This window comes from Dermacentor variabilis, unplaced genomic scaffold (assembly GCF_050947875.1).
Source record: "Dermacentor variabilis isolate Ectoservices unplaced genomic scaffold, ASM5094787v1 scaffold_42, whole genome shotgun sequence".
NCBI lineage: Eukaryota > Metazoa > Arthropoda > Arachnida > Ixodida > Ixodidae > Dermacentor > Dermacentor variabilis.
The window spans coordinates 78,417-102,033 of NW_027460610.1; the positions used below are offsets into that span (position 1 = coordinate 78,417).

The 23,617-nt window shown below is 41.1% G+C and overlaps 1 long non-coding RNA gene across 1 annotated transcript; it reads right to left on the minus strand.

Moving 5' to 3' along the window:
- Positions 1 to 6,052: 6,052 nt before the first annotated feature.
- On the minus strand, positions 6,053 to 13,579 carry LOC142569054 (uncharacterized). Its single transcript, XR_012825627.1, has 4 exons — positions 13,432 to 13,579; positions 11,896 to 11,932; positions 9,247 to 9,451; positions 6,053 to 6,527 (listed from the first exon to the last, which is right to left on the minus strand). It is a non-coding gene; the product is annotated as an uncharacterized LOC142569054 (long non-coding RNA).
- Between the last annotated feature and the right edge of the window lie 10,038 nt (positions 13,580 to 23,617).

Here is a 23,617-nt window from a genome sequence, read left to right on the forward strand (position 1 = left end):
CATTCTCCAGGAGTTTCTTGCTCCCCTTGGTCCGTGAAGGTGACAGTGAACCAACAATACTCGGTCCGCCAAACATGTGTAGCCTTACTAGCGCCTCACGCCTGTTAGAAGGGGACGCGTTGTTGGCTTCACGAAGCGATTCGTCGCAGTGGACTAGGAGAAGCTAGGTCGCTACAGCCCCTGGCCGATCGTAAGAGTATATGAATAGGACAGTGTTCAATTCCCTACTCAATAGTTCCAAATCCTCACGCAACACTCCTAATAAGCCACCAAGGCGCATATACGCAAGAATGCTTGGATGTAGCTGAGGGCTATGTATATTTCAAGCTTTGCATAAACATCTTCTCAGAAGCGATGCCATCTTGCTTGCACCTTCAGAGATAGAAAGAGCAGGCAAGACGGATAATTAAATGGCAGCGAAAGGTGTTACGGTTAATAGCTCTTGCGTTCAGCTAAACGCAGAGGAGTTATTCCACGCAAAACGTTCCAGACCCCAAAAGTGATGATCGCCGATTCTCTAAGAAAAAGTTAGGCAGGTTGGTCATTGTTTGATTGCGATTTGATGGATGTAAGTGCTCTTTGAAAGTTGAAAAAGCAAGAGTTGTTGGAGGTGTAATTTTTTTTTAACGAAATGTGAAAGTAGGTACAATGACAAATCTCATTTTAGAATATTCTACTGGCATAATAGGTAAACACATTTATGAATTTCCTGTGTTCAGTTGCCTCATTACAAAATAATTCTGCACTTTCAGACTTTTTTTTTTTTGCCAGAAGCATTAACGTTTCAGCCACACTATTATTTCACTATTTTTTTCCCTGTTGTTATAGTTTACGCTATGCATAATTTTACATTATGAAATCAAGTACTTTTCTAGCAAATTACTTTCAAATTTGGCAAAAAGTCACCTTTTTATAATGTTCAGACCACAATTAAGCATTAAGGCCCTCAAGATAAAAACACTAGCGATCACTCTTTATACGTGCCACCTTTTTAGCTTGTGATCTCAGCATCCTAATTTGAGTAAATTTTGTTTGAGGTGAGAAAAAATTTTTGTAGTCCACAACCAATCTCACCAGAAGGCACATATGTATCAGGCCCTTACAAAAAAATAGTTGAAAGGTTATTGCAATATCATAGCTCAAATTCAACAAATGGCATTGAAAGCACATTGGGGAATTGTTGAAACATTATTGAGGGAGTTGTTGACAAGAGTTGATAATTGGCCAGTGATCATTGGTGCATTGTTAAAACTACAATGCATTTCAATATTGAAAGCACATTGAAGATTGTTGAAGATGTGTGAAGTCTGAACATTGAAAGCTGTGAAGTATTATTTAAATGGTGTTGTTTGTCAATATTGAAAGCCCACTGAAGCGTTGATGCAGATGTGTTGAGTCTCAGCAATGAAAGCCCATTAAAATATTGTTGGAGAGGTGTTGCACATCAACACTCAAATTATGTTGAAAGCCCTTTATGCTCCCAATGTGCATTTAGCAGTGTTTAAAACTGCACTAAAATACTGCTGAGCTATGTTGTGTTGCATAAGTTATCTTTGATGTCACGTCGATATGTTTGCTGCAAAAGGATAAGAGCAAATTTAAATACAGGCGCTTCTGTATTGCAGGCCTGTCACTCTGGGCTCAACAGCATGGTCCTAGATTGCCGGTAATAAACCATATTGTAAAGCTGCTAGCAGTACCGTTATGCCAGTTTTTCAATTGGCAATGTTAATGGTCCTTCGTGAAATCTAGAGTGCAGAAGTGATGCAGACAAAAACCATTTTTCTAGGTGAAGTGTTTATTTGTAACTAAACATCTGTGTAAATGTACCATTTGTAGCTTGAAAACATCAGACACTTCTTAAAAACTATTGCAAAGTACAAACTTCCTGCAGCTTGACACCGTAACAAAATTGAATACTGACAGATGTAGCCTGTGTGGCCCTCAAGTAAAACACTTTTTCCAAAAGAAATAAATGTTCATCAATAAATAAATGTACAAGCAGACTGACATACAGTAAATAAGAACAGTCAAAAAAGATGCTTTCTTTATTAGGTAGCCAGTGGTACTATATCCATGGCACGATCCACTTGAGCCCAAAGCAGACACTGAGATGCAGTGTGGTTATCTTCAAGTTTTATCGAATTTATTAAAGACTGGCTGTTGCAGCTAACATAATACTAGACAGAGTGCTAGGCATTACTCGCATGAGAAATCAAGACACATATTCAGCTAATTAACAAAAGCTCACTTACCTTTTTAATTATTTTTTACAAATTGCAGCCAGTAATTTTACACGGTGAATGCACTTAGAAAGAATTTCCAGAATGACACCAGTGATGAAATACATTTCGTCAAACTGGTCGTAAAAATCCACTGTTGTTCCACTTACTTTTTCTAACAAAACGCACAGTTATGCATGAAGCACAAAACTAGAATGCCCATGTATTTCGTCTCATATTTATGGAAAAATCTCAAAACTGATGTCATCCTGGAAATTAATTTCAAGTGAATACGTCTTTGAAACTCACTGGCTACAATTTGTAAACTGCAATATGCGCTGTAATGTTATCAGCGAATAAGTAAATTTGAGAGAATCAGTTTAATGTGTTTCCATTTCTTGTGCTATTAATGTCCAACTCTGAATAATCCAGCTCAAGAATAAGAATTATGCTACCTGGCACAATAAATTTTTAAAAAATCTAAAACTGAAAAAGGATCACCATTCTGTACAATCCTTATTTTTGGTTGAATGGTGCATGCCAATTTCAGTAAACATTATCTACTTTTGAAACATGGCAATGGCAATAAGTGATGCCATGGGAGCAGTTTATTGTGCTGCAGTGCTTGTTGCATGATCCAGTTGTGTTATCTGCCATGATAACATTCCTGCACAGGTCATTCCATATCAAGCCACATTATAGCCACCTAATAAAAATGTTTATTTTCTCTCTCTCTCTCGACTTATTCATATTGACTACTTCAGATCTCTATATGAAAAAAAAAAGACAGCAATTAGTGACACGCTGGAAAACTAAAAAATTATTCCTCGTGTGAGTTCCATTTCTATTTTGTTCAGTGCCACAAAAAATAGGGGAAAAAAGAAAAACATCTGGTTTCATGCAAACATGAAAGGCACATCATTGCCATTACCAGAGAGCTTTTGTTGCACATTAAATTTAAGCCAACTTATACCTATTAATTCTTACTCCTGTATTTTAGATAGCAAAATAAACCATTTTTGCAAAGTTGTGTAAAATGAAAGTTGTGCAAAATGCCTTTTACTAAAATGCAGTTTTTACTAAGCTGAACCACTCTGATAATGGCACAGATGCACTTGCAGGTGTGCCTTTCCATGCCGAATTGACCAGCATTTTTTCGACACCACAGATATCGCTGAAAACAATGCTAAGTGTTTACTGGAGTTCAAAACTCCTTTACTTTTATTTATTTTTGCCAAAAATTTTGTAGCATTTTGGAGACAGTTTATTTTTCCTGCGCAGCTGAGCTACAGGACGTCAATCAACATTTTTTTTCAAATGCACATTGTGTGGATCGAGGCCTTCAAATGGTGCGCATGGAAATACGGTCAAGTGATGAAACTGCCAAAATAGCCAATTTTTCAAATATTTGAATATTTCCGAGTGCTTTTGGCACCAGCAAAAGTGAGTAAAATTGCAATGTGTTAATTTTTTTTCGTAACGAAGAAAAATTCAGAAGACAGAAAGTAAATACACAATGGTAGCCCTGGTGACATAGTATAGCAGAAAAATATTTGAAGCTCTTAAAGTTCAGCTGATCGCCTGTAAAGAAACTAAAATTCTAATTTCTTGCCAGAAGCTTCATGTTCGAGGTAAAAAAACAGTTTTGGTGGTTTGCCAAAAAACATATCTGATACATTATTAGATAGCTGTACATGTCTAAAGTTAAAAAGTAAGGCATTATTTTTAAATGTGAAAAATTCTTATTTGAATTTTTGTCAGCACTGGCTTTTCTCTTATGTGCACACAAGCTTGCCGGCCGAGAATGCAGATGACAATGCTGGCTTTGTCTGCAACACAGATGACAGAGAAGCGGTGTTGGGGCCTGTGTTTCATTGCAAAGAGACACGCTCTAACGCAACAAGGCTTGTGCTTGGTATGGGCCGGGTAAACCATGCAGCCATTGCACATAAAATAGCAATGTGTTAAATTCGTAAGGGAGCCCTGCAGTGTTAAAAGTTTCATGCAGTTTACAAAAAGAAATATTTGCTATTGGCACGCGTACTTCTTTGTTGAATGACTGCGTTTCATCATCTAACAAATGTTATCGCTCAATGCAGGATGTGCCTGCTTGTATTGGCAGTTTCTGGAATGTTATCAATGGTTCTATCTGCTGCCAGTGTCGCCGAACTTGGTATAATCTTATTGCATGCATGTGCGAAGCGAATTGTGTAGAACTTTCTGGAAGACACGCGGGCACCAGTGATTACTCTGGAACCTTCGATGGCATACGTATAAAAGCTGATGTGCTAGACCGGCATATCAGATTTTCGATGATTGCGGACTGTGTTCGTCACTTTCGTTGAGCTTTGAGTGTAGCCTATATTTCTGGGGACAGGTTCGCTCAATAATGTTAGCTTCGCCATTCACAGTTTTGTTGCCGTGACCTCAGCCGTCATTACCACGTGACACTACTATGTAACCAGTAAATCCAGAAATAGCGCTGATATTGTTCATGCAAAACATTTTAAACGTCATGTCGCACTGCAATGCAATGCAACATATAGGGAGCAGGGAAAAGACGGGGAATGCGGGAGATGGAAATTCACGACGATGAGCAAAATGTGAACAAGATGAATGCAGGAGCCAACGTTTCAACAAGTGGACTTGTCTTCTTCAAGGTACAAGATTGTCAAGACTTGTCTTCTTCAAGGCCTTGAAGAAGACAAGTCCACTTGTCGAAACGTTGGCTCCTGCATTCATCTTGTTCACGTTTTGCTCATCGTATAAGGAGCAGGACACTTTGTGCCCTGCTCCCTGGAACACGACGACGATGCAAGTAGAAAACACCTTCATAATTAAAACTGAAAACCTACACGAGTGTGAACAATTTCTTCTGGTGTTGCGTGTTACCACTCTTTGAGAGACGGAACATGTTCGTCTATAGAAGTCATATTTGCAGTGTTCAGTCTGATGTGGTCAGATGCCGTTGGCGACCACTTTTCTCATTAAAAATATGAGTCGAGACTGCAGCGCTTGACGTCACCTGCCTTCATATTGATATAGAAAAGGAAGTCGCCGTTTGTTGACTAGTTTTTGTGGCTAATTATACTAAGAATTTCTCCTTGCTAGATGACAAGGCTTCATATATTTATGCTGTATGCGTGATCCACACATTAACAGTACAAAAAATAATTCATTGCATTTAAAGAATACCTTTTCTTAACTTTTCACATGCATAGCAGACATGTAGGGCTATGTAATGATAGGTCACACATACTTTTGCACCGGCCACCAAAGCTACATTTTTTTACCTTCAACACGAAGCTTCTTGCAAAGCATTTGAACTTTAGTTTTTTTTAGGCGAACAACTGAACCTCCAAGGCTTCAAATATTTTGCAGCTATCGCAAGTCAACCAGGCTGCGATACTATATTTATTTTGTGCCTTCTGTATTTCCCTGCATTCGAAGAAAAAAATTCTAACTGCAATTTTGGCAGTCACACCACTTCATTCTCTTGGCATGAACTCCATCCGATTATCTGGATCATACAATTTCCCTTTGAAAAGAAACATTGATCATTGCCTTCTAGCTTAGCTGGGCAAGAACTATCAATTTTTGCCAAATTCTAGAAAACTTTTGAGAAGAAAAATAAATGGGGAGAAAAACTTCGGAGCTACAAGAAACATATTGACATTTCTTCAGCTATATCAGTGATGGTCAAAAAACGCTGGTTGGTTTGATGTGGAATGACTCAGGTTAACAGTTTTGTAACTCAGGTGTATGTAAGCAAATTTTCTAAAAAAATTCTCATTGTACCTACTTTTGCATATCAATCAAACTTGAAACGGTTTGCCATAATGGAACGGTTCTTGACAAAACTGGGTGGTTTGGCATGAAATGACTGAAAATAGTTAAAAGATATAATAAGGAAACGCTATCCTTCCTGGAGCTATATCAAAAACTAACATAAAGATGTAGTGAAAAATAAAGCACAACACTTATATGCTGGATTGAGCCATCCAACGTGGGCTTTTTCAGTGACTAGCATAATTAAATAAATAAAATTAACAGAAAAATGTCAAGGTACACAAAGGCACAACATTTGTATGCTCGTTCGAGAAAACCGAATTGAGCTGTTCAGGAGACTAACAAACATAAATGAACATAAGAATGTCGAAGAGTTACAAAAGCACAACACTTGTGTTTTGGTTTGAGCTATCCAACTTGAGCTCTTCAGAGGCTTTTGGTCCCATGCAAGAAGTGAGGCCAGAGTGTTCTTTGCATAGGGCATGTTGGTACCAGGTAATTTGCAACACGTGAAACCTGCAAAAACAACAAAAAGCCAGAACAAGTTTTAAAGAGCAACTTCCACATGCAAGAGCATGGCATGCGATATGCCCTCGTTATAATGAAATCAATTTATATATTTGTCTTGCTTTATTCCAACTTTCTACGGGTACAGCTTCACAGCATGACCATTTAAATTTATTCAATGTGGCACAGGACTACACTAAGTGTCAAATGAAGGAAAGGGCAAAGAGGAACAAAACACTGTAGCAAAATAACTTTATGAATATCCTCAATGTAGAAGATGTCAACTTTGGTTGTTGAGAAACAAAATGGTGAAAAAAATTCATGTTCATAAATAAACCTGAACAACTGACAGCTAAAACTATTTCTTGTAACTTTCATAATTAAAATGTGCAGCACTTCATGCTTTTCCATCCTCCAAATACAATACTCTCATGTCACTACAATTGCGTGTGGCTTCATTTGAAGTTAGGTTTCCTGAGTTCACATGCAATCAGAATTTACTTCTTGCCTTACAATGACTTAGGACTTTCTACATTAAAGAAGACACTGCTTACAGTGAAGTATGTTTTCTGCCTCAACGCCTGAATGACTGTTGTAATGAGGACTCCGTGTAGTTGTACACCAAGCTGCTTAGCATGACACATGCAGAATGTGACAGATATGAAGAAATGCTCAGTCTTCTGAGAGGCATATGCCAGAGGACTGACTTCTTTAACCCTTTTAGGGTTCACTGCCGTACATTTGTGGCTGTGATGGAACATTTTGAAAAAAAAAAAAAAAGCCTTTTCAGAACAAAGTGCTGCCTAGCATCCCAGTGGAGGTGCTGCAACCTTCTGAGACTTCTAGAAAATATTCTTATTCTTCTGTCGCCCCTTGGGTTTATCCACAACTGATTTTTCACTTAGCTCCTTGATGGCTGTCATTGCAGTAGTTCGGGAGTGTTGCCACTTTACCTAGTTTGCTATAAAACAAGGTTTTGTAAGTTCCAGTACATAAAAAAATTATGCTGCTTTATCCTGCACAGAAAAATAACATGTAAAAACTGCAAATCATAAAAAGGTTTTGTCGCTTTATTGTCACTTTAAAAAGTTATTTACCCGTTTTTTTCTTGAAAGGTTGCTCTGAAGAACTTAAATCTGCAATAAAAATATTAGGGATGTGCGAATAGTGATTTTTGAGACCAAACCGAATAACGCCAGAAGCAAATTGAATATGGCATAGCTTTTGAATAACGAACAGCTGATATCACAATTAATGTAAAATGATGTTCACATCCTAGTATTCTTAAAGTTAGCAAGTTTCTGTCAATGGCATACTATGTTATGAAGAACTGTTTATTAAAAGTACAAATGGAGCAGCAAGAAGTTTCTCCACATGCACAGGACTCTTCAGTAAGCATGAATGATTGCTGCACAGCCTCTAAAGTACAGCTACTTAAGTAATGTAGCCTGCTCTGTTTTTGTACAAGTTGTGACGTTTTACATCTATACTATGTTCCTGGAGGTGAAAATTTACCGTACTTTTGCTGAAATTTCATGTTTCATTGGTGTTTTGAAATATTTGAATAATATTTGCATTTACATATAGTGACTTCAAAGACCGAATCGAATATGACACTATTCAATTTGTTATTCAAAAGTTTCAAGTATTTGCACACCACTAAAAAAGATTGTCTCTCCTAAATTAGAGAGACATATTTTCCCCAAAATGTGATCCTCAACAGGCTAAACAAGACTGACGGGAAAGCCTGTTCATCTTTTTGATAAATTTAAGCCCATAAGCTACTTCGCAATGGTTTATAATAACCCTGTAAACTGGCAAGTGAAGTAAGGAAGCTGGAGACACTTCCAAAAATTTCAGAATGGGAGTAGTGGTCATGTCCTGTAAGAAGTTTTAGGCAGTAGTCGGGAAGGGCTTATTCAGCGCTGCTCAATTTGTCTAAGCACATGGGGAAAAGCCACTTAAGTATTTCTTTTTCATATCTTATAATACAAAGTGATAAAGTGCATGTTAATAAATAGGTTAGGTGCTTAGAATGAATAAGCATCGACTAAACATAGTACTGTTGACAGTGATTCTAGCAACTCTGTCCCTCTTTCTTTGATTGAAACAACCAAAGAAAAATGCCACACAACTCATGTTCCCTCTGCTGAAAGGCTGCTGTCTGGCATCACATGGACCTCCTTCAAGATAGGAGCAGCTTCAAATCAACCTGGTCTGTTAAAATTGGTGAAACCACTGTTTCACATTACAGAACGTGGAGAGCCGTTTTCATCGCTGAAATTTGGTGAACGTGCTGCGCCTCGAGCTGAACAGTAATCACACTTGAGCGTAGCTTCGCCGCAATTCGTGTATTAGAATAACACTTTCAGGCTGCTTAAACATGTCCACCATGCCACTAGATTTGCAGCGTGCTTCATAGAAAACTATTCATTGCAATGACAGCCAAGTAGCACTGCTAATGCGCAAATGCAGCTCATTTCATCTGGTGGAGCCACCAAAAACTTCTGGCAGTGAAGACAGCTTTTAAATTTTAGAAGCATTTGAGTATGGAGGCATTAGGCACTTAAGATCATATGACCAGTCATTCCAAATAGTAGGCTATTGTAGCACACAATTGCACACACGGGCTACTTTTAATTCATTTGTTATGCCAATGGCAAGTTGCTAATTTAAGATACAAAATGTGAACGTAAAAATGCAAATGGAAAGGATGTATGGTACTTGCCTATAACAGCTTTGACCCTGGTGCGGTCAAGAGCCTCTTTTGCCCCTTGGTGCTAATTCCAAAGAGTAAATGGCCCATGAGCTCCTCCTCCGTGAACATACGGTGAAGCAAGGCCCTTGCAAACTTTCCTGGTCCACAATGGCAGGCCATGGTAGGCTGTGCCAGGATAACCTTCTCAATGCGCACTCCTCCGACCTATGTGAACCTGCATGTTTAAGTAAATGTTAGCAAAGCAGTTTTAAGCCTTTTAAGCACATTTACACAACAGCCTTACTGCAAATAAATCACAATAGTGCCTGTTGCAGATCTAGAATGCTAAACTTACTTGACTTCTTACTAGCTTTTTATGCTGTCTGGATGCCACGTGTTTCAGAAGAACAAGCATTTATCCAGCACGAACAAGAAAAATAATAAGTAAACCAAAGTATCCAAAACATCTAGTATTATTTAATGCGATTAGCTTCCTTAGGATACTTCACATCTTCGGGCGTTTGTCTCTATTTTGCCGCCTATTTGTGTCAATGGGTAGTCCACGGTCTAATGGGTAGAGATCGGGCTGCTATGTAGAGGGAAGCAGGTTCATAATCTACCATTGGGTCACCGGGTATGTGACCCTGGGCATGTGCCACTCTTCAATGAATCTCTTTCACGCCACCTTGGGCGACTGCTGCTGCTTGTGTTGGAAAGCAGCATTAGGAGCTCGAAAAGGGACACGACTGTCAATCGTTACTAAGATTACCACTAGGGGTCAGGTTCGCTTGCTGTGCTCCAGAAATAATATGCGAGATTCTACTCTGCTGTATGATATGTACATAAGCCACAAAGACAATGTGTGCCAACCACCACTTCATCAATTAATCGACTCGCAAAGCACAGGCTGCACACTATCACGGAGTGAACTCAAAAGTTTGTGGACAGTTAGTTGATGTCAACATCAGGGATCTCGAGGGAGACCCGTCGTTTCTTCGACGTGCATCATCGTGCCTTACACACACCACAATTCTGTCTGTCTCATTAGTGCCACTGTGCTAAGAATGGTCATCACGTATCACCACTAATTAAAATATAAGCAGACACTTATATCTGCTGTTCATGAAATATTTATGGCAAATACTTTGAGCATGAGTTTTTGCAGAGATAATGAATGCTACAGCTTAAAGTAACACTAAAGAAAAATTAAATGAATTAAATTCTGGGGTTTTACATGCCAAAACGACAATCTGATTTTGAGGCACACCATAGTGGGGAACTCTGGATTAATTTTTACCACCTAGGGTTGCACGGTACATGGGTAGTTTTGCATTTCACCTCCATCAAAATGTAGTTGTTTGATCCTGCAACCTCGTGCTTGGCAGCGCTGTGCCAACGCCACTAACCAACCGCGGCATGAAAGCACTAAAGAGAAAAATAGTTTCAGATGTCTCTGTAAATGACCTCCCTACAATTCAAGAGATTCGCTCGCACCATGACAAGAGGCTGAGTAAACTGTAATAGGCACAAGAGGAAAGATTGGTGGCACTGCTGCCTTGAAGTTGCCACACCAGCTTGCTGTGACGCCATGGATTTTGGTGGTGTCTGCTCAGGTGTAGCTATTTCTTTTTACAAATAAAGGCGGTCTTCATTGTTTTCCAAAAAGGCCAAAAACTCAAATTAGAAAGCATCAGGAATTTTAATGAACTAAAGCGACCCAAGTTTGTAAACCTACTTGAAATCCACGATGTGACAATGAGGTGCCAGCACGAAAATTTCGGAGCGATTTTCAGAAAATAGAACTTTGAGCTTTATTTTCACTAATAATCAACCGACTAACAAGGAATTAACAGAAGTAGATATTTAAAACGATGCTTTTTTATTTTGAATTGATTTCAGGTGTCATTAGTGTCCCTTTAACCCAAAACAAGGATTTCAGTTAGCTGCATAATAGGATAGCGTGTACCACTGGTGCTCATTAAGGTAGGATTGTCAGTATAGCAGAGGGCATGAAATGGCTGATACATAACGGAGCCCTGCCACCTCCTTTCAACTTCCCAATTTTCAATTGTTTTATGAGTAGTGATGTGATTTCTGCATCTTAAAGAGACACAATGCCAAGGAGATTCATGCCGCGCTGACTACAGTATATGGTGACCGGCACTGCACACTGTCCAGCTTGGCATCAATATTTTTGGAATTTGTCCCTTGAAATGCAGAAATCCCGTATCACTGCTCGTTCTTCAACCAACTTTCTCAATGGCTGCTGCTGTTTTGGTTTGATGCCCCTAGCAGTGCACTGCTGTATGACATAAGTCATAATACATTTATTCCGGTAAAACTAGAAAGACGTGAACTCATGTAGACCACTAGTGTGCACGCCAAGTTTCTGAACAACCCTTTTATATCAGGCATATACTCTGAAAAAGACACATTCTACGTTTAATATGTTCACAAGTGACACTGAAATTCACTCCCAGTCCCGGTGCAATTGGAAAGTCTCTCAGCTGAGTGCTTAAAGGCATCTTATCTTGCTACTGAAGGCAATGTGCACCAATTGATCACTGGAGGAAATGGTTGCAGTTGCTGTATTGCAGCTCCCTGCAATACATTTTCTCGGTATCACTGCATTTGATCATGGTGACGCTACTGAATGAACGGCCAAAGAAGTCACCTTACGCGTTTTGGCTGGAGTGTCTCCCAGCTCATTTGGAATCTGAAAAAAAGATGTCAGAATTAAAACGTGAAGCCACGATGCACCAAAAGCAACAATCAAAAGAGCTGCATGGACCATTAAGCTCACATAAATGGACGGATATAAATGACCGATTGAAAACACTAAATGTGTAGCTGTTCTTGCCAATGGCAGTGTGAGCTGGTCAAATAATTTAATTCTAATTGCTCTCCTTGTTTTTAACATTATTTCTGCTCATCTACTTAAATGTTGCTGCCCCATCTTAAAGGCAGCTCCTTCATATAAAACCAGTGTTGCATTTTTTTACTCCCAGTCTACCTGATGCTACTGAAGTTTTGCTTACTCTCAAAGAAAGTATTTCACAGAACTGCTCCACTGACAAAGCTTTGTTCCAAGATTGTGGCAAAGTGTCATTTAGTTCACAAGGATGCGCTCCCCTTTCAATCTGTTCTGTTCTCTTTATAGTGCTCGAATTGAAAGCAAAAAAAAAAAGCTTTTTGACATAATTAGCTACTTCTATGGTCACAATAAACTTTGCTGATTATTGACATTTATGTTGTCGATAACGCATACATGCCGCCTGGAAATACAGAGGAAAGACACGGCAGATATGTCCAGGCATCTCGTTCCTTTACTGATTTTAATACTTTGTGAAATCAATCAGTTACTGATGTGCGAAAAGCTCAAATTTCACGCTATTACATTATTTTGAATGTAATATCCCAGTAAAGCAGGACCTAGAGTGCCATGGAATCTGCCTTTTCCGTGAACGCAAAGGCGCCAACGCGAACCAGTTCGCGCGAAGCACTCGATGGAGTCGAACGGAGAACATGAAAAAAGAAAGTTGAATGCGCGCGCACTGGTGGAAAACAAAACACACGCGGTTGGCAGGGCGCATAACTCGATGATTTCGCAGCATTTGGTGGCATCGCCCCTACTTTATCTCACCACAGAATAGCATGTACACCCTTGAAATTCTTTATTATTATCGCGCGTTAGCCTCCTATATGCTTTCTGATGGCGCGAACGTCAACTGCACGGCGTGTCAGCGACATTGCAGCAACGCGGGGCACTCGATCCTGAAGCGAACAGCGAATACATTTTCGCCGATCCCACCGCTCCTGGTTGCTACACGTCCGCTCACACGCCTGTTACTATAAACGAAATATATTTGATTACTGTACAGTTCGGATGTCGCATTGTTTTGCGCTCATTACTAAGAACTCAATCGGTGCTCGAACACCGTACCAGAAATCGTGGCGCACATGTCCTGTTTTAGCTGGCACCACATAGCTGCCTTACGTCACCGCAAACGGACAGTGATGTTAAACCAGGACAAAACTCCATGTTCAGTACCTCAAATATAGTGCTGTACAACCAATTCTCGCAACGGAGGGATAGTACTAGGAATGAAAACTAGAAAAGGGGCGCGCGGAAGGCACGCACAGGCGCTGTACGCATTTTCGCACTTTCGTTCACCGCGTCGCAATGGACGAACAAGGGGAATTCGAAACACTCACTCAACCTTGATGTCGCTCAGTCGCAGGCGATCATGGTGATTTTCGAAGCAACAAGCCCATAAAAAGCGTGCAAACCGCAGGAATATTACAAGGAAGTAACAGCGAAGCACAGAACGCAGAAAACGCAGGAAGCCCCCAAACAAACCGCGTGCACAAACATAGACTGCGTAAACAGAGCAAATGCGCATTCATACATGTACACGCGTACAAATATACGCCTATATCAACATGAATTGTAATATTTATTAACAAATTTTCTAATATAATGTTATTGTTTAACAATTGCTGCGATTTGCTAGTGCATGAAAGTTTTCTGCTTGGTTTCTTTGATGAATTACTTTCTTTATCGCAGTAACGCAGTGCACCGGCCGGAGCTAATGGAGTGCGCGGGAAATGGCGCAAAATTCAAACGTCGCAAATGCCGCGCCATGTGTGCGCGCACAGTTTTCGACGTTTAGATTATATATATATATATATATATATATATATATATATATATATATATATATATATATATATATATATATATATATATATAATGCGCGCAGCAACCGCGCAAACTGAACTATTGGCCAGAAAAGTACAGAACTGTCGCTGTTTGTGCTTGTTAGTTCGACATCATGGCAAACCGCAGACGGTCTGTCGTCCCATTCCTTAAACATTTCGTGTGCTTCTGCGCTATACGATTTGTCGCGGGGAAAGTATAGCAGCGCAGATTGTGCTTGGTGACCAAGCAGGTTCCCAGCACATTAGCACCCCGTCTATGTCACAGAAAAGACTTTGGCTTCCATTTAAATATGAGCACCATGTCCTAGATATCGGTGAAACTTTTCGTTTCGTTCTATTGTACGCTAAGTGGTAGCATCTAAGCGAAACGCACTATTTAAAAACTAGGTTCTCTTCTTTCTCCGCCGCACCCGCCGTGATGGCGTAGTGACTGAGGCGTTGCGCTACTAACCCGAGTGCGCGGGATCTAATGCCGGCCGCGGCGGCACCATTTCGATGGGGGTGAAATGCAAGAACGCCCGTTTACCGTGCGTTCGGTACAGGTTAAAGAACTCCAGGTGGTCAAAATAAATCAGGAGTCCCTTACTACAGCATATCTTATAATGAAAGCGTGGTTTTGACATGTACGACATCAGACTTGAGTTTTGTTAAATTTCTCCGCAATCTTGCCCATATTTAACATGGAGGCAATGCCGTTTCCTAACAGCGCAGCCAGGGAACTGGCCACTTATAATGGACGCCGGTGGGAATGCAGGATGCGTCCAATCATCGGTTGTTGGTCACTGCTTGTAGTGACATTTGTCTTCTTCTCGAACTGCGCGCGCACGCACACACACACGCGCGCGCGCGCGCACGCACGCACGCACGCACGCACGCACGCACGCACACACACACACACACACAGTGTTTCAACTAATTTTAGGCAGAGTTTAAAAATATACCGATGCGCTCTAAGATGTTGCGATCAAATGCACGTTGCTCACTTTTGTATGTAGTGTGTCGTGCTATATCTTGTATTTTGCTTAATTAGATAATTAGTGAAGATTAATTAACCATCTTTTGAAGCAACGAAGTTAGGGAAAAAAATCCGATTAGGAAGTTACAGAGCGGTTTGCAAAACGTCCGATTAGACAGTTTCTAACTTTCTATCTATTAATTATTAGTGTTTTTCAGCTTACTGCGCATGCCCGCAAAATAAATAAAGAAACACCATGTCACATGCCCGCTTGTGAGTCGTGATTGCACTGCTCCCAAGCGTTCCGCGCACAAACTAACATGGCATTTAGCCGGTGGGAACACCGGTCTGCTTATCGCTATCATGAAGCGCCGCGAGGGAAGCACATCAATAATAATAATATATGGGGTTTTACGTGCCAAAACCACTTTCTGATTATGAGGCACGCCGTAGTGGAGGACTCCGGAAATTTCGACCACCTGGGGTTCTTTAACGTACACCTAAATCTAAGTACATGTGCACGGGTGTTTTCGCATTTCGCCCCCATCGAAATGCGGCCGCCGTGGCCGGGATTCGATCCCGCGACCTCGCGCTCAGCAGCCTAACACCATAGCCACTAAGCAACCACGGCGGGTAAGCACATCGCTGGCGTAAATAGTACAGCCAACGCGTTCGTCACTGCCCTGTCTCCTTTTAAGCGGCAGCACGCCCTGCTAGACGCTATGTTCGTCCGTACGCGGACAGTTTGGGAGCGCTGCAATCATGGCGCGCAAGCGGATATGTCACGCGGTATTTTTTTGTATTTCGCAGCCATCCCTAGTAAGCTCAAAAACACTAATACTTAACAGATAAACTGCCTAGTCGGATGTTTTGCAAAGGGCTCTACAACTTTCTCATCGGAATGTTTTGCCTGACTTTGTTGCTTCAGAAGTTAATTATTCTGGACTAATTATCTAATCAAGAGAACACAAAATATGGTGTGACACACTACATAGAAAAGTGAGCAACATGCATTTGGTCTCGTCGTTTTAAAGTGTATCGGCATATTTTAAAACTCTGGCTAAAGTTAGCTGAAACACCCAGTATAAGAAAGAATGCGCGTGAATGAGAGTTGTTTTTCCCGAAGTGACATCAACTTTTCAAATAAAACCTTGCGGCAACCATATATGCCTCTATCCTTTCATATGCAGGTTGTCCCACATAATTTGAGCCAAAGTTTTAAAAACGAAAGGCACTCCGGACGCGAGTCGAAGCGAATGCATAATGTTGGCACTGGCCTAGAGTTACTCAGGCCATTACTCCCCCCCCCCTTAACTAACGGATTAGTTATGTTTAATTAATCAACTTTTTAAGTGTTGGCTGCAAACCCCAAGTGTGACACACAAAGTTGTAGAGTATTTTGAGAAACCTCTCAATAAACTGTTTTCAACACGATATATCTCACGTGGTCCTTTTTTCCGCGTTCCAAAGAAAGCCCGCGAAATGTGAAAAAATACCTCTCAACACTCAACGCACGCTTGAGAGCCCCTCGATACCACTGCGCAAGCGCTCCGTCACGTGTCTTTTTTCATATTTCGCAGGGCTTTCATTGCAACCTGGAAAAAAGGATCACGTGAGCCGTATCGTTTAGGAAAGAACTCGATCGGTGGTTTCTTATGGTGCTCTACAAAAGTGCGTTTCATACTTGGGGTCCTCACCCAATAATTAAGAAGTTGGGTAATGAAACTTAATTAATGAGTGGGTTATGGGGATGACAAAAAGATTTCCTGAGTTAGGTCAGTGCGAATAGTATGCGTTCGGTGCAATTCGCTTCCAACGCGCCTTTCATTTTTAAATTATTGGCTCAAGTTACGTGGGACACCCTGTATAGTGCAATCAACCTCTCTGATGGCCTTCCTAGATTTTAAAAAAGCATTTGATTCAGCAGAGATACCACCAGTGATGGAACTATTGCGTAATCAAGGAGTACAGGAGGCAGGCGTCAATATCTTGGGAAGTATATACAAAGATTCCACAGCTATCTTGGTTCTCCGCAGGATAAGTAGAAAATTGCCTATCAAGAAAGAGGTCAGACAGGGAGGCACATTCTCGCCAATGCTATTTACTGCATGCTTAGAAGAATTGAAGCTATTAGACTGGGAAGGCTTAGGAATGAGGATCAAAGGCGAATATCTCAACAACCTTCGGTTTCCAGATGACATTGTCATGTTCAGCAACACTGGGGATGAATTACTATAATTGATTGAGGACCTTAACCGAGAAAGTGTAAGAGCGGGATTCAATTTTTCAATTCAGTTCAATTCAATTTTATTGATAAGTAAATTAGTACAAAAACGGTTGTATACAGGAAGGGGTCTCAAGGTAAAAACTGCAGCTGAGACCCCTTGCGATGAATTGTAAACGGGGAAATAAAGTGGAACTAACAATGCATAGGTGAAAAATTAATAAGCAGATGAACGACTGATGTCATGCATAATCATATAATTAAAACAAGTTACAAAAATAAAAGGAGTACAAAAAATACAAATAAAGACCGACACAAAATAAAAAAGTAATAATTTGGATAAATTTAAATAAGTAGGCGCAGACAAACACTATATCAAGTTAATTAGCACAGTCATTATTTTATTCAAACAGGTAGTCCTTTAATTATGATTTAAAGATGGAAAGGGAGTTCCATTGTTTTAAGTCGGTAGGCAGGGAGTCCCGTAGGGATATAGCAGAAAAAAGAATAGTTTGTTTTGCATAGTTAGTTTTACCTTAGGCAAAAGAAGACTGACATTAACAGAAAAATGGGTGCAGTTATTGTTAAGCAATCTGTATAATGGTATTATATGGAGGTAGAGATAGCGATGAAAGACTTCGAAAAATAAGAGACTAAGCTATAGTTATAAGATAGGGATAAATGTAGCACGTCATTGTTAATAAAGAACGGGAGTGAATGTCATTGTCTATTATATTGAAGACTAATATGCATTAAACAAAAATAATGTTTAATAGCCTGACAAGGGAAGAAGAATTCATGACCGCTAGTACGTTTATGATCGGAGTGGTAAGTTTAGCTAGGTCAATTACTCACAGGGGACCCTGATCGTGAGAAGGAAACTTACAGAAAAATAAAAAAAAAAATGGGTTGGAGTGCATACGACCGGCGTTACCAAACCCTGACTGGAAGCTTAATTACGACTGTTGTTGAAAAGAAAAGTGTACTATCACTAAATTCTACCGGTGCTAACGTATGGGGAAGAAAGCTGGAGATTAACAAAGCAACTCGAAAACAAGTTAATGACCTCGCAAAGAGCGATGGAACGCAAAATGTTGGGCGTAACATTAATAAAGAGGAGGAGAGCGGTGTGGATCAGAGAGCAAACGAGGATAGCCGATATTCTAGTTGACATTAAGAGAAAAAAAATGGACATGGGCAGGGAATGTAATGAGTAGGGCAGGTAACCAATGGACCATTAGAGTTACACAATTGGTTCAAAAGGAAGGGAAGCGCAGTTGAGGACGGCAGAAAATTAGTTGGGGTAATGAAATCAGGAAATTTGCAGGCGCAAGTTATAAGCTAGCGCAAGGCAGTGGTAAGTGCACGTATATCTTTTGGGAGAGACCTTTTTCCTGCAGTAGACAATAAAAGAAGATGATGATGATGATGATGATGATGATGATGATGATGATGATGATGCGATTTCTCCAAATAAAGTTGATCAAATTCAGTGCTGGTGTGTCGTCTTTGCTTCAGACCCCGTTTTCTGTGTCTGTGTGTGTGTCGCTGCTTTTTGTTCATCAAGGATAACCTGTCCTTGCAAGGGTTTTAATGTACGTTGTAGAGAGATATATATAGAGAGAGCTCTTTAATGAAAGGCAAATATTTTAGCCGGCGTAGAGACATCGCTGACATGCTACTCTGCGTGGCGAAGGGAATTGTGGAGAGAAAGACCGAGGGAAAGAGGCGCAAAAAAAAAGGAATAAGTTTTTAAAAAATTTGGCACTGAGTTTTCTGACTCATGGGCAACGGCGTGCAATGGAGAGTCCTTCAGTGTATGCACCGCTTCCTACAATGAGGTGACAGAATTCGCCGCGTGAAAGGTACATGAGGGTGACAGAGTAGAACTAAAGTTTGTCTAGTTGACCAATGTTTTCTAAGTATGTAAATAAAATGTTCATCGCACGCCTCTGTTGCGTGAGGCAGGCTAGAAGGCCTAAGAACTGATCCTGCAGTTAGCACGTGCAATCCTGTTAATCCGCGATATGCTATAGTATTATACACCCGCTCAGGCATAGGTTGGCATACTCACTCGCGAGCACCCTCCCCTGCTTTCATTTCACAGGCGTGAGCGGATGTGAGTATGAACCGGAGTGAGTGTGCGAAGGATTGAGTGCCGGTTAACGCGAGTACGAATGAAAATCACTGACGGTGACTTCAAGTCGAGTATGTGAGCGTGAGTTACTGTCGGAACGCGAGTCACTGGTACGAGCACACGCCAGTGTGAATGAGTAGAGTGCCTGCATAAAAATATTGGTGAGCGAGCACGAGCGAGTATCCACCTATTGCTCCGACCTATGCGCTCATGCGTAGCACGTGGACCTAGCATTTTCTTTGCGTCTTCCTCCGTGTTCGACGTTGGCATCGCGCGAAACGTAGCGAGGGCTCTTCCACACAGCTGTGGCAAAGAGGGAAAGCATGAAGAACGTTTACAGGACAAAAAGACATTTAATGTGGACAAAGTATACCTCGCCGTATAAACTCTGCGGGAGGTTTCCGCAGTGGTAGGATGGGTGTGATTGATTGATATGTTCGGCAGAAGTGTTGAAGCGTTTGACATGCATCGCCGTGTTTCATACTTTCTGCACATGCATCTCTGCTGTCAGTGTTTTCTTCACCGCTCGCCGAAACATCGCATTAGCTTGCAAGTCACCGCTGCATCCACATCGCAGTCGCTACGTCTGCACTTAAGCAGAACGTGTATCATTACATACATTGGAAATCACCGCAGCATCTACATCGCAGTCGCTATGTCTGCACTTAAGCAGAACGTACATCATTACATACATTGGAAATAATGTGCTACTGAACGCGTCATGTGTCTCCTTGCACAGCGTTTAATTGAAACGATTCGATAAAGCTTCTTAACAGCTTCTTCGTAACAGTTCTGACCGCTGTATTTGCGGTCATCGCAGTGGGTAGGTGGGTGGATGGGGTGGTGTGTGTGCGGCGGGGGGGGGGGGGGGGGTTGGGGGGTGAGAGGGGTTGGACAGTCGAAGCGAACGATTTTGTATTCCGCGTGTCTGCTTGTCGAGTAGTCGTGAGTAGACGCTGCCTCTGAGCGCCGCCTTAATTTCGAGTTCAGCTTCACCGCCAGCTCAAACCAGAGTGGTTACCGGCGAAGCTTAAACTTAAGCTTAGCAGCGTATACAAAGACCTCCTCAAACATCCTTGCACTATTACAACGCTTGTTTATTAATCTTCTTCGGTTGCTGACATTTTGAAACTCAATTACTGTCCACAGTGCTACCACGTAAGAAGTTCTTATGACAATTTGTGACCAATGTATACTGGCGCATCGGGGTAGCTTGTGCACCGCATCTATTCAAGCATGCTTCAGGAGAGTTTGCTGCTGGGCAAAATAAATAATTTACAAGTGAGTGCTGCGTCTGTTTCTCTTGATTGTCCCGTTTCTTGCGCTGTTTTCATTATCAAGAAGCGTAATTCTTCTCCCGCTATGGAACGAGTAAGAAGGAGACGTGCGAGCAAAAATAACGTGCGGTAGCTGTGCTATAGGCTTAGAGAAGAATGTTCGAAAAGCCTTGTGGCGTGATAGCAAAAGATGGCCCACTAGACGCAACAACGCCACACAAGACGCGCAACAACAGCCGGCGCTAATTCGTCCTGCACAGGCTGGAAGCGCGCTCTCGGCTAAACTTCCCGCGCGAGGCAACTGCATTAAACATTCATGCAGTGGAAAGAATCCAACGGAAATCTGTCCGCTTTATTTATTCTGAATATCGACAGGCCGACTTCCCAGCTTGCTTAATGAGGCAACGCGTTATTCATACTTTGGAGCTGCGACGAAAAATTCAACGACTGAAGTTTTTTTTTTTTTTTCAGCTCAAGCATGAGAAACTGTCTGTAAATCCTGAGGACTACATATGACCCCTCTTATCGAGGGTGACAATCAGGGCATCGTCATGCGGCGTCCCCTTACTCTGTTCGAGCCAAAACAAACGCCTTCAAGTTTTCCTTCTTGCCACGCGTGGTAAATGACGGGAACGTTCTCCCGTGGGAGTCGCTACTGAGCACAGAAGCGCTCGAACATCTTGTTGTTTATGGCCTTGTAGTATTAATTTTAATTTTTCCTCCTACATTCATGTGTTTTATGTATAGTTTTCTTCATCTGTAACGTTGCTATATTCGTGTGTTTCAGTTGCTACTGTAATTAGTTTACCTAGTACTGGTATTTTGTATAATTTATGATATTTATTATTTATATTTGTTATTATTTATTGTATAATGTTATTTTGTATAATTTTTCTAAATATTGCTCTAATTGGTTACTTTGTACTTTATATTTATTGTATAATTTCTATAACTTATAACTATCACCACTCCTGCTATGGCCCGCCGAGTAGGGCCTGGCGTATTTTACAAATAAAAAAAAGAAACATGTAAACTGCATGTGCTGCCTCTCACGCTGAAGATCCCGATGCAGGCCAAGTTGCTAGCTGCAATCTTGGATACTACCATGCAGCGGTGCTGGTGTTGCTGGTCTGATTACAGGTCCTCTTCGGGCAGCACTGTCCGCGAGCACAGCATTCCTCCCAGTCAAAAAAGTTCAGTGGAGTTCAAGTAGAAAGTTTCCAATGAGTACCAATTGACGTCGAACCAATTCCATTTTCGCCACGCATTGGACCGTACCATCATAACGAATTGGTAACACAGTTTGGAGCAAATTGGTCTTCTAAATGTAACTAAATGGTGACCACTTTTACTAAAATGGTGGCCAATTATTGGTCCGCCAGTTAGATCTGACTTTGGTTAAGTAAATGCAGCTGCTTTCGAGCTATATTTCCATTGCAGAAATCTAACTGGCGTCCTAGTGGTCACCAACTCTGACCTCTGTAGTCGTCCAATCGTAAGTAACTGCTGACGCAATTGGACTTGTCTGAATAAAAAGCTTTGGTAATTCAGCCCCAAACACGGGCGGCGCCCGTTAATCCACGTAAAAAACTGAAAATTGCTTCACCGAGCCACCCTCATTTCCCTAAATGCACTTTCGCTTGTTATATATATATATATATATATATATATATATATATATATATATATATAATATTTGGGGTTTTACGTGCCAAAACCACTTTCTGATTATGAGGCACGCCGTAGTGGAGGACTCCGGAAATTGTGACCACCTGGGGTTCTTTAACGTGCACCTAAATGTAAGCACACGGGTGTTTTCGCATTTCGCCCCCATCGAAATGCGGCCGCCGTGGCCGGGATTCGATCCCGCGACCTCGTGCTCAGCAGCCCAACACCATAGCCACTGAGCAACCACGGCGGGTATATATATATATCACAGCCAGCCAATTCATGTTCACTATTAAAGGCAGTTTCAACTGTGATTCATATAGTGTACTTGCTCGAGTGCGGCACTTGCTACATGCAATACGTATGCCAGACTGAAACACCTTTCAGGATCCGTTTTAACAACCACAGGTTGCATGCCAAATCCCAACCAAATCTACCACTCTCGAAACATGTTAACATGCCGGGCCACTGATTTAACAATCTCAAAGTAACAATACTCGAATCTGGATTCCGCACCAGCCATGACCGCGAGCTTCGCGAATCTTACCTGATTCACAAATTTAACATTGTCTCGTCCGGAATAAATGAAAACAAAGGAAAACTAACCTGTCTAACTTTATTTAGATTGAGCACAAATATACACTTCGCACACACTACATATATGATTTCAACGCTTTTTTTCCTCTCTCTTTTTTTCTACATATGGCTTTTTTCACGTATGTGGCTGTGGCTCGAAGTTGTACGCTCAACACGTCAATGTTTAGATAGTTCGAGGTTGCACTTAGAGATGCCGTGTACTAAACATCACGCCTTTGTATCTGCATGTATACGTCATTTTGTTTTCACTACACAAAATCATGGTAACCGCTGACACTTACCTGAGAGTCATGTTTGTATATATTGTATTCTGAACACATCTGCAGTTCATTTTTTGTATTCCAAAATGCGTGTCATTGATAATCATTTATAATGCGCAATGATAATGATTTATTATGCGCAGTGTATGGTCTAGTCAGTGCAGATAGCCCGCCCTCTGCTCTAGATACGGCGCCTTTAAAGCTGTGTATGTGCTGCTCATGTATGCTGTAAAGCTGTGTATGTGTTGCGTTACTGTACTCTGACGAAAGCTGGTCCACCAGCCGAAAACGTTAAGTAAATAAGTCTTCCAAGCGCTGAATTTTAAAGAAACCCCATATATGTGTGTGTGTGTGTGTGTGTGTGTGTGTGTGTGTGTGTGTGTGTGTGTGTGTGTGTGTGTGTGTGTTAGCGAATTCTGGCCCAGAAAGTAGCGTGTTTTTCCAAACGAATAGGTAAAGTGTCTCGTTGAAACCAATTGTATCAAGTCCTATTAAAACTAGCTTTCATTTGGGATCCTTAAGACAAGTTGCTAATTGTGGATTCCAACCGGCGAAACCCTT